Here is a 6772-nt window from a genome sequence, read left to right as displayed (position 1 = left end):
TCTTTGCAAAGCCTTGCTTGAATCAAGAAGACGGTGTTCTTCAAGATTCCATGTTATAACCCTCCTTCCCAAACCCTAAACACCCCAGCAGGGAGAAAGGAAATGTGGGGAAAGAGGAAGATGAGGGTAAAAAAAAGTATTTTTCAAGCAAGAGAATGGATTCTTTGAATATGCTTGCTCATGGGAAAAATCTTAGCAGTTAGTACTAATATTAGAATAGAGGAGATGGAGAAGAAGAAAATTTCATTGGCTTGGATTTGCATCCATAGCCAAGAGCTTGAGCATAGAGTCCGTCTCTAGAGCTCCCGGGGGGTGGGGGGGGGGGGGGGGAGAGAGAGAGAGAGAGAGAGAGAGAGAGAGAGAGAGAGCTTGCTTTGCCAACTTGCGAACTTGAGAGAGTGTGAGAGGAGCAAGAAGAACCAAAATTCCGCATGAGCCACTCCTTATATGTTTGTGCAACTAGACTTTAATAAGAATGCTTCACACGACCAATGAGGTGGGAACACCTCATAATGCAGCTCAAGCATGCCACACACTTTTCCTAGCTTGCCTTGCATGAAAGAATCCGTCCCCTCTTAGATTTGGACTCTTCTTGTCAAGTAGAGACACCACACACACTTGTTAAGTTCACACAAAGCAAGTGTGTGCTACTTTGTACATGTGGCCTAGTCCCGGCCTAGTCAAGCTTAGTAAAACAAAGACTAGAGTCAAATTATTAAATGAGGAAGGGCTGATCTAACCTTATTCTTTAGCTTTTCCTTCTCACTTATTAAAAATCATAAACTTACCTTTTTATTAATTATCTCAGGTGCAAGACCTTTGCACAAACCTTGGAGGCTTATGAAGCTGACTCGAGGCTACAGCCTACTTGCTAATTTAGGACCTACTAAATTAGGATAAGCCTTGGTAAAAATAAAACTCACCCTTTGGGATTTAAAACTTTCACCTTGTGTGCCAAACCTTAGCATAGTGCTTTGGAGGTGTCGCGAAGCTGCTCCCAGAATCTGCTAAATTAGTACAATTTGTGGTAAGTTAAAATTTCACCCTAAGACTTTTTAAACTTCATACTTGGAGTTTAAAGAGTTATTCTAATGACTTGAGATTAGCCCATTCACTTTTTATTTTTAGACTTCTATAATTTCTCTCGATCATCTCTTTTGTCTTGTACCTTTGATCAAGCCTGCCAGGGATCCATTTATCCTTCCTTGACCTATACCTATGACTGAGATAACTAGTTAGCAATTACCCTTGATCTTTTATGGACTTTTTTCCTTTTGGTCCCAAGCCTTGACTGGGTTGGTCCATCAACACTTAAACAATTTCACTTCTTCTCTTTTTATCTTTTGTGCACTTAAATGGCCAATTTAAGTTGGAAAATACTTTTAGAAGGTTGTAAATTAATTTTCATGACATTACCTCTCCCCAAATCATAGTCGTCCTTGACTATGGTATGGAAAATAAAGTCATAGATAGTCATGTTGCTTTGGATAGAGGATCTCTTTTTACCCATCAACATTCTCCCATAGCGATGATTAAGTCCACTAGGGTGCTTGGAAGGCTTAGATGTTGCAAGCATGTCTTTACTTAGCCCTAATCGTTTTTCATAGTAGATTGGCAAGGTCTACTAGATGCTTGAGAGACTAAGTTGTCTCAAGCTTGATTCTAGGTATGCATACACTTAAAACTAATGAAATTCTAAAAGAAATCTTAAAGTCAAAACAAGACAAAATCCTTTATAATATATACTTTGTTCATACTTAATTCTTACCTTTCGCAGGAGTCATTGTAAGTATTTACAAGGCTTACATTATCCTTTAATTGGATGTCTTGTATCCACCTTGCATCTTCAAAAGGATAATTTTAATTTTAAATTTGACAAGATACTGTCAAATAGTCTTAACAGTTCTTCAAAACCTTGTATTCATGTCGTAAGATACTCTCTGACTGTAAAATTTTTTCTTGGTCCTCAAACTCAGGTGGTTCTTTAATTACTAGTTCTTTGGGAGGCTCACATGAAATGCATTATGAATGAGCCAGGTCCTTGGTAACCTTAACTTATAAGTTGTTTCATAAGCTTAAGAATTTAAAATGGGATAATATCTTTTTGCTAACTTAGCATAATATTTATGGTGGCCCATTGGGCATCCTTGTGTTCCCTTGCCCGTAGTGTGGCTTAGGCGTACTTTTGGAAACTTGAGCTTCTTTGAAGGTCAAGGCTTGTCTATGCTTATCAGCAGCAACCTTTTGCTTATGTTACGTGATGGATATAACTTCTTTGATCTTTTGAAAAGATAATTTAAGGTCTTTGTTATACTAATCGGCAACAAATATATTCCCAAGTTTCTTGACTATCAATGGGAGCTTGGGTCTTCCTTCAATTAGCTCGAAGGGTGCCTATCCTGTAGAAGTATGGACAATGTTATTGTATGCATACTCTATTAATGGTATATACTTTTTTCGTTGATATTTCTGATCTACTTCCATAACATAGGGTTCGAGTAGATCAATGATGGATGAATTTTTTTCTCAATTTGGCCATCCATTTGTGGGTGATAGACCGATGAGAAATTCAACTCAGTACCTAAATTCTCAAAGAGACTGTTCCAAAAATTGCTAGTCATCTTGGATCTCTATCAAATACGATAGATGTTGGTCAGCCATGGTACTTAAAGACGTGTGAGATATATGGTGTGCTTTAATAGTCTTTTTGACCAGTATGGAATACGGTTGCTCGCTAAACTGGTCTACTATTGTCCATATTCCTGTATTCCCATGTATGGACTTAGGTAATCTAAAGCCAATTCCCATGTATGGACTTAGGTAATCCATGGATATACTTTCCCATGGGGAATCAAGTATAGGTAATGGTTGAAGCAAGCCAGGCTACTTCTCTCTATCATGCTTTGTCTTTCAACATTCAATGCATTTGGCAACATAGTCTGGTATGTCTACCTTCATTGTTGGCCAATAAAAATACTTCTCTACTTCCTTTAGAGTAGCTTAAATCCCTCTATGTCCCGCATAAGGTGGAACATGAGATTCGTACATAACTTTGAAGTCTCAACCTATAGCATACTCATCTATCATAGAGGACACATCATTGTGAGTAGCTATTGATACAACTCTCACTTTTGGCCTTCATGAAAGTGCATCGGACACTTGGTTGTGCTTATCAGCTATGTGAGCAATATGAAAATTAAATTGTGAGAGAGTGTTTTCCCACCTTGCTTGCTTATCACTTAATTTAGTTTGTATCAAAAAGTAATTAAGACTTTGATGATTTGTGTGCAAAATAAATGGAGTGCCTAGGAGATAATGCTTCCAAGCATCTAGGGCATGTAAGATAGCTAACATCTATCTTATATTAAAGTGCATCGACCACTTGGTTGTGCTTACCAGCTATGTGAGAAATATGAAAATTAAACTGTGAGTGTTTGCCGACCTCACTTGATTTAGTTTACATCAATAAGTATTTAAGACTTTGATGATTTGTGTGTAAAATAAATGGAGTGCCTAGGAGATAATGCTTCCAAGCATCTAGGGCATGTAAGATATCTAATAGCTCTTTTTCATATATGTCTAGATTATTTTCTTGGTCATCCAATCTCCTACTTTCGTATCCTATGGCGTGCCCTTTTTGAAGCAAAATATCTCCAAGGCATTGTCTTAAGTTTGATAATATTTGAAGAAAAATTTGGTAATATTAGAATGGGTTGAGAGATAAGCTTTGCATTTAAATTTTCAAAAGCTTCATTCTCTTTTGCAAACCATAAGAATTTAACATTCTTCTTAGTCAAATCATATAACGGGCCTGCTATGAATGATATTTTTTCTATGCAGTATCTATACTATACACACATTCCTATAAAGCTTCTTAATTTGTGTATATTTGTTGGTATAAGCCATTATTTTATTACCTCCAACTTTGTAGGGTCCATTCTTATTTTTTATTGAGAGATAATATGACGTAAATACTGAATCTCTTTTAAGAAAAACTCGCTTTTCTTTTGATTAATGTAAAGCTTATTGTCTCTCAAAAATTGAAATATTACATGAAGATGTTGCTTATGTTCCTCAATAGTCTTCGAGTAGATGATAATGTCATTGAAGAACACTCCCCATGAAGCTTCGACTAGGTCTAAAGAGCCTTTCCATCTTTTGATAAAAGATAGCCGGCACATTGGTAAGCCCAAAAGGGAATACCAAAAATTCATACAGGCCAAAAGTTGTTTGAAAGGCCGTCTTATGAATACATTCAAGCACTATCCTTATCTGGACTTTTGAGATCTATTCTACTAAACTAACTAGACCCTTGTAGCTTATGGAATATATCTTCTATCCTCAAAATAGGAAATCTATTCTTTAATTAAGTGCCTGATAGTCTACACACATTCTATAAGTACCATCTTTCTTTTGTATTAGTAGAACGGTTGAGCAAAATGGAGATGAACTAGGCTTGACCATCCCTTTTTATACAAGCTCGCTCACTTACCCCATAATCTCCTCTTGCTGAGCCAGTGAGAGTCGATAAGGAGGCTTATTAGGAGGTGAGCTACTAGGTAGAAGTTCTATGGAATGATTATCTTGTCCCCTTTTGGAAGGTACCTCCCTGGAATGTCATACATAAATACATCTTGAAACTCATCTAGGAAACTAGAGAATTCCAACTCCTCTCTAATTTCATCTTTAACTTCATTAGGAACACATGCATCTTTCTTAGACCCCTTGACAAAAACCATGTAGCAAGAAAGAGAGAGTTTCATTACTTTGTCTAAAATTTGAGTCTATACAAGAGGTATGGCGTCGTCCACACAATTAACATCAATCGTAACATCCTTGCCTTGATAGAAAAAGAGAACTTTTCTTTCAAGAAACTTCATAGTGGCAGCCATGCGATCAAACCATGGTGCCCCTAGGATAACATCTTCATGCTTGAATGGAGAGATGAAGAAATCTTCTTTATCAATAGAACATTGCACGTGGAGCCTTAGCTTCCCAATCAACGGAGTGACTGAGACCTCTTGCCCTTTGAAATATCCATCTACTTGTGCCACATCTCCCATCTCAAAATCATAAATTCCTAGCTTGGTAGCGAGCTCAAAAGAAATGAAGTTGTGGGTTGAGTCAGGGCCGAACAATATGAAAGCATCATGCTCTCTCAATTTTCCCCAAGCATAAGAGAGTGGTGCTCCTTTTCAATGGTCTTTCTCTTTTAGAGCTTCCACCATGGTGGCTCTAGGAGGGTCATTACGTTCATTTCTCTTAGGACAAACCTGCAAAATATAACCTTGCTCTCCACACTTGAAACCTGTGCTTGAGGCCTCGTTTGAAAAGGAAGTATTTCCCTCTGGAACTAGCATATCGTAAAATGGAGGGACTTTTTGTAAAGGAAACTGCACTACTTTTTAAGCCATCATACTTGTCTTTACCTGGTTCTTTAGATTTAAGAAAGCCGCCTATTCTTAGTTGTGCGAGCATCATGGTTTTTAATTGCAGTTTGACATGAAATTCACTTTACGACAATGTTCAACCTCTTCAGAAGATGTTAACCTTGGGAGAACGTTGCGTCACATTGTTCTTTCCCTTTGGCTTAGTTGATTCCTTAGCTTCCGTTGACTTTGAGCCCTTCTTGGTCCCTTGTTGGAAATGAATCCTCAAAGCAACCATAGTATGATGTATGACCTCTATAATAGTTTTAGGTCTTTGTGAGTTGACATACTCACTCATCTCCTCAGATAGGTCAACACAAACTTGTTGCTTTTGTTCCGCAAAGTCTATCTTTTTGTAAATGGTGGCTTTGAGATGCAACTCCCAAAACTTATCTACATACTTTTGGACACTCATATGGGGCCATCTTCAAGCTTCGCCATTCCGTGAGGACTTTGGCTTTTGCATCGCTTGTTGCAAGGAATTGCAACATAGCAATCCTTAAAGCTTTCCAAGTTTTTGGAGCTTCATTTTGACTATGTAGGCTTGCCACCATTGACGCGCTGACTTTTGGAAATGTATAGAAACATTATAGACCTTTGAAGTCTCCGAGAAATCTTCATTTGCAATATCCACTTCAAACTGTGTGATAAAGGCCAACATTTTATCAGTTGCGTCAAAGGTTCCATCATAGAAGAAAGCTTATGTTCTTTCCTCCCTCTTTGAATTTCTTCAACTTATGTGACCTCTTCTATGACGCATAGCTCCTCCGTTTACCTGTTCTCTTATCTCTCCTGTGTGGAAAAGTCGTTGTCTATGGCAGAAGATGGTGATGATGATGAAGAGGAAGAGGATGAAGAAGGCGAGATGGTGACCGCTTTCTTCGCTTCCTGTTAGCTATATTTCTTTCTCTCTTCTTTGGATTAGCATTGGATGGAGTACTTGATTACTTACTCTTCTTTTTGGAGGAGTAGGTGACCACTGTGCCCACTGTCTTCTTGGGGCAGCATCACTTTCAGAGGTAGGTGGAGTGTCACTTTCATACCTCTCCCTTGAAAGTTCAGGGTGCACTTCTTCTTATCGAATAGTTTGCCTTGGAGGTCTTTTGATATCTCCTCTTCATTATCCAAAGAGATTCCTCTTTTGGAGTTTTCACTTGGAGGCCTCGCAAGAATTCTCTCTTTTTGGGCACTTAAGGGAACTTGAGCTTGAAGAGCTTGAATTTGGCTATGAACCTCCGCTTGCAAAATAGGATTTCCCATTGCTTCTTGCAGCTTGTTAACAAGGTAGTTGAAAACTCTGCAACCATAATCAAATGCTATACCATGAGCCAAAACTAAGTTGT

This window comes from Adiantum capillus-veneris, chromosome 20 (assembly GCF_014529385.1).
Source record: "Adiantum capillus-veneris isolate H3 chromosome 20, ASM1452938v2, whole genome shotgun sequence".
Classification (NCBI taxonomy): domain Eukaryota; kingdom Viridiplantae; phylum Streptophyta; class Polypodiopsida; order Polypodiales; family Pteridaceae; genus Adiantum; species Adiantum capillus-veneris.
The sequence above is the reverse complement of the archived record's forward strand: the minus strand, read 5'-3'. Positions refer to the sequence as shown.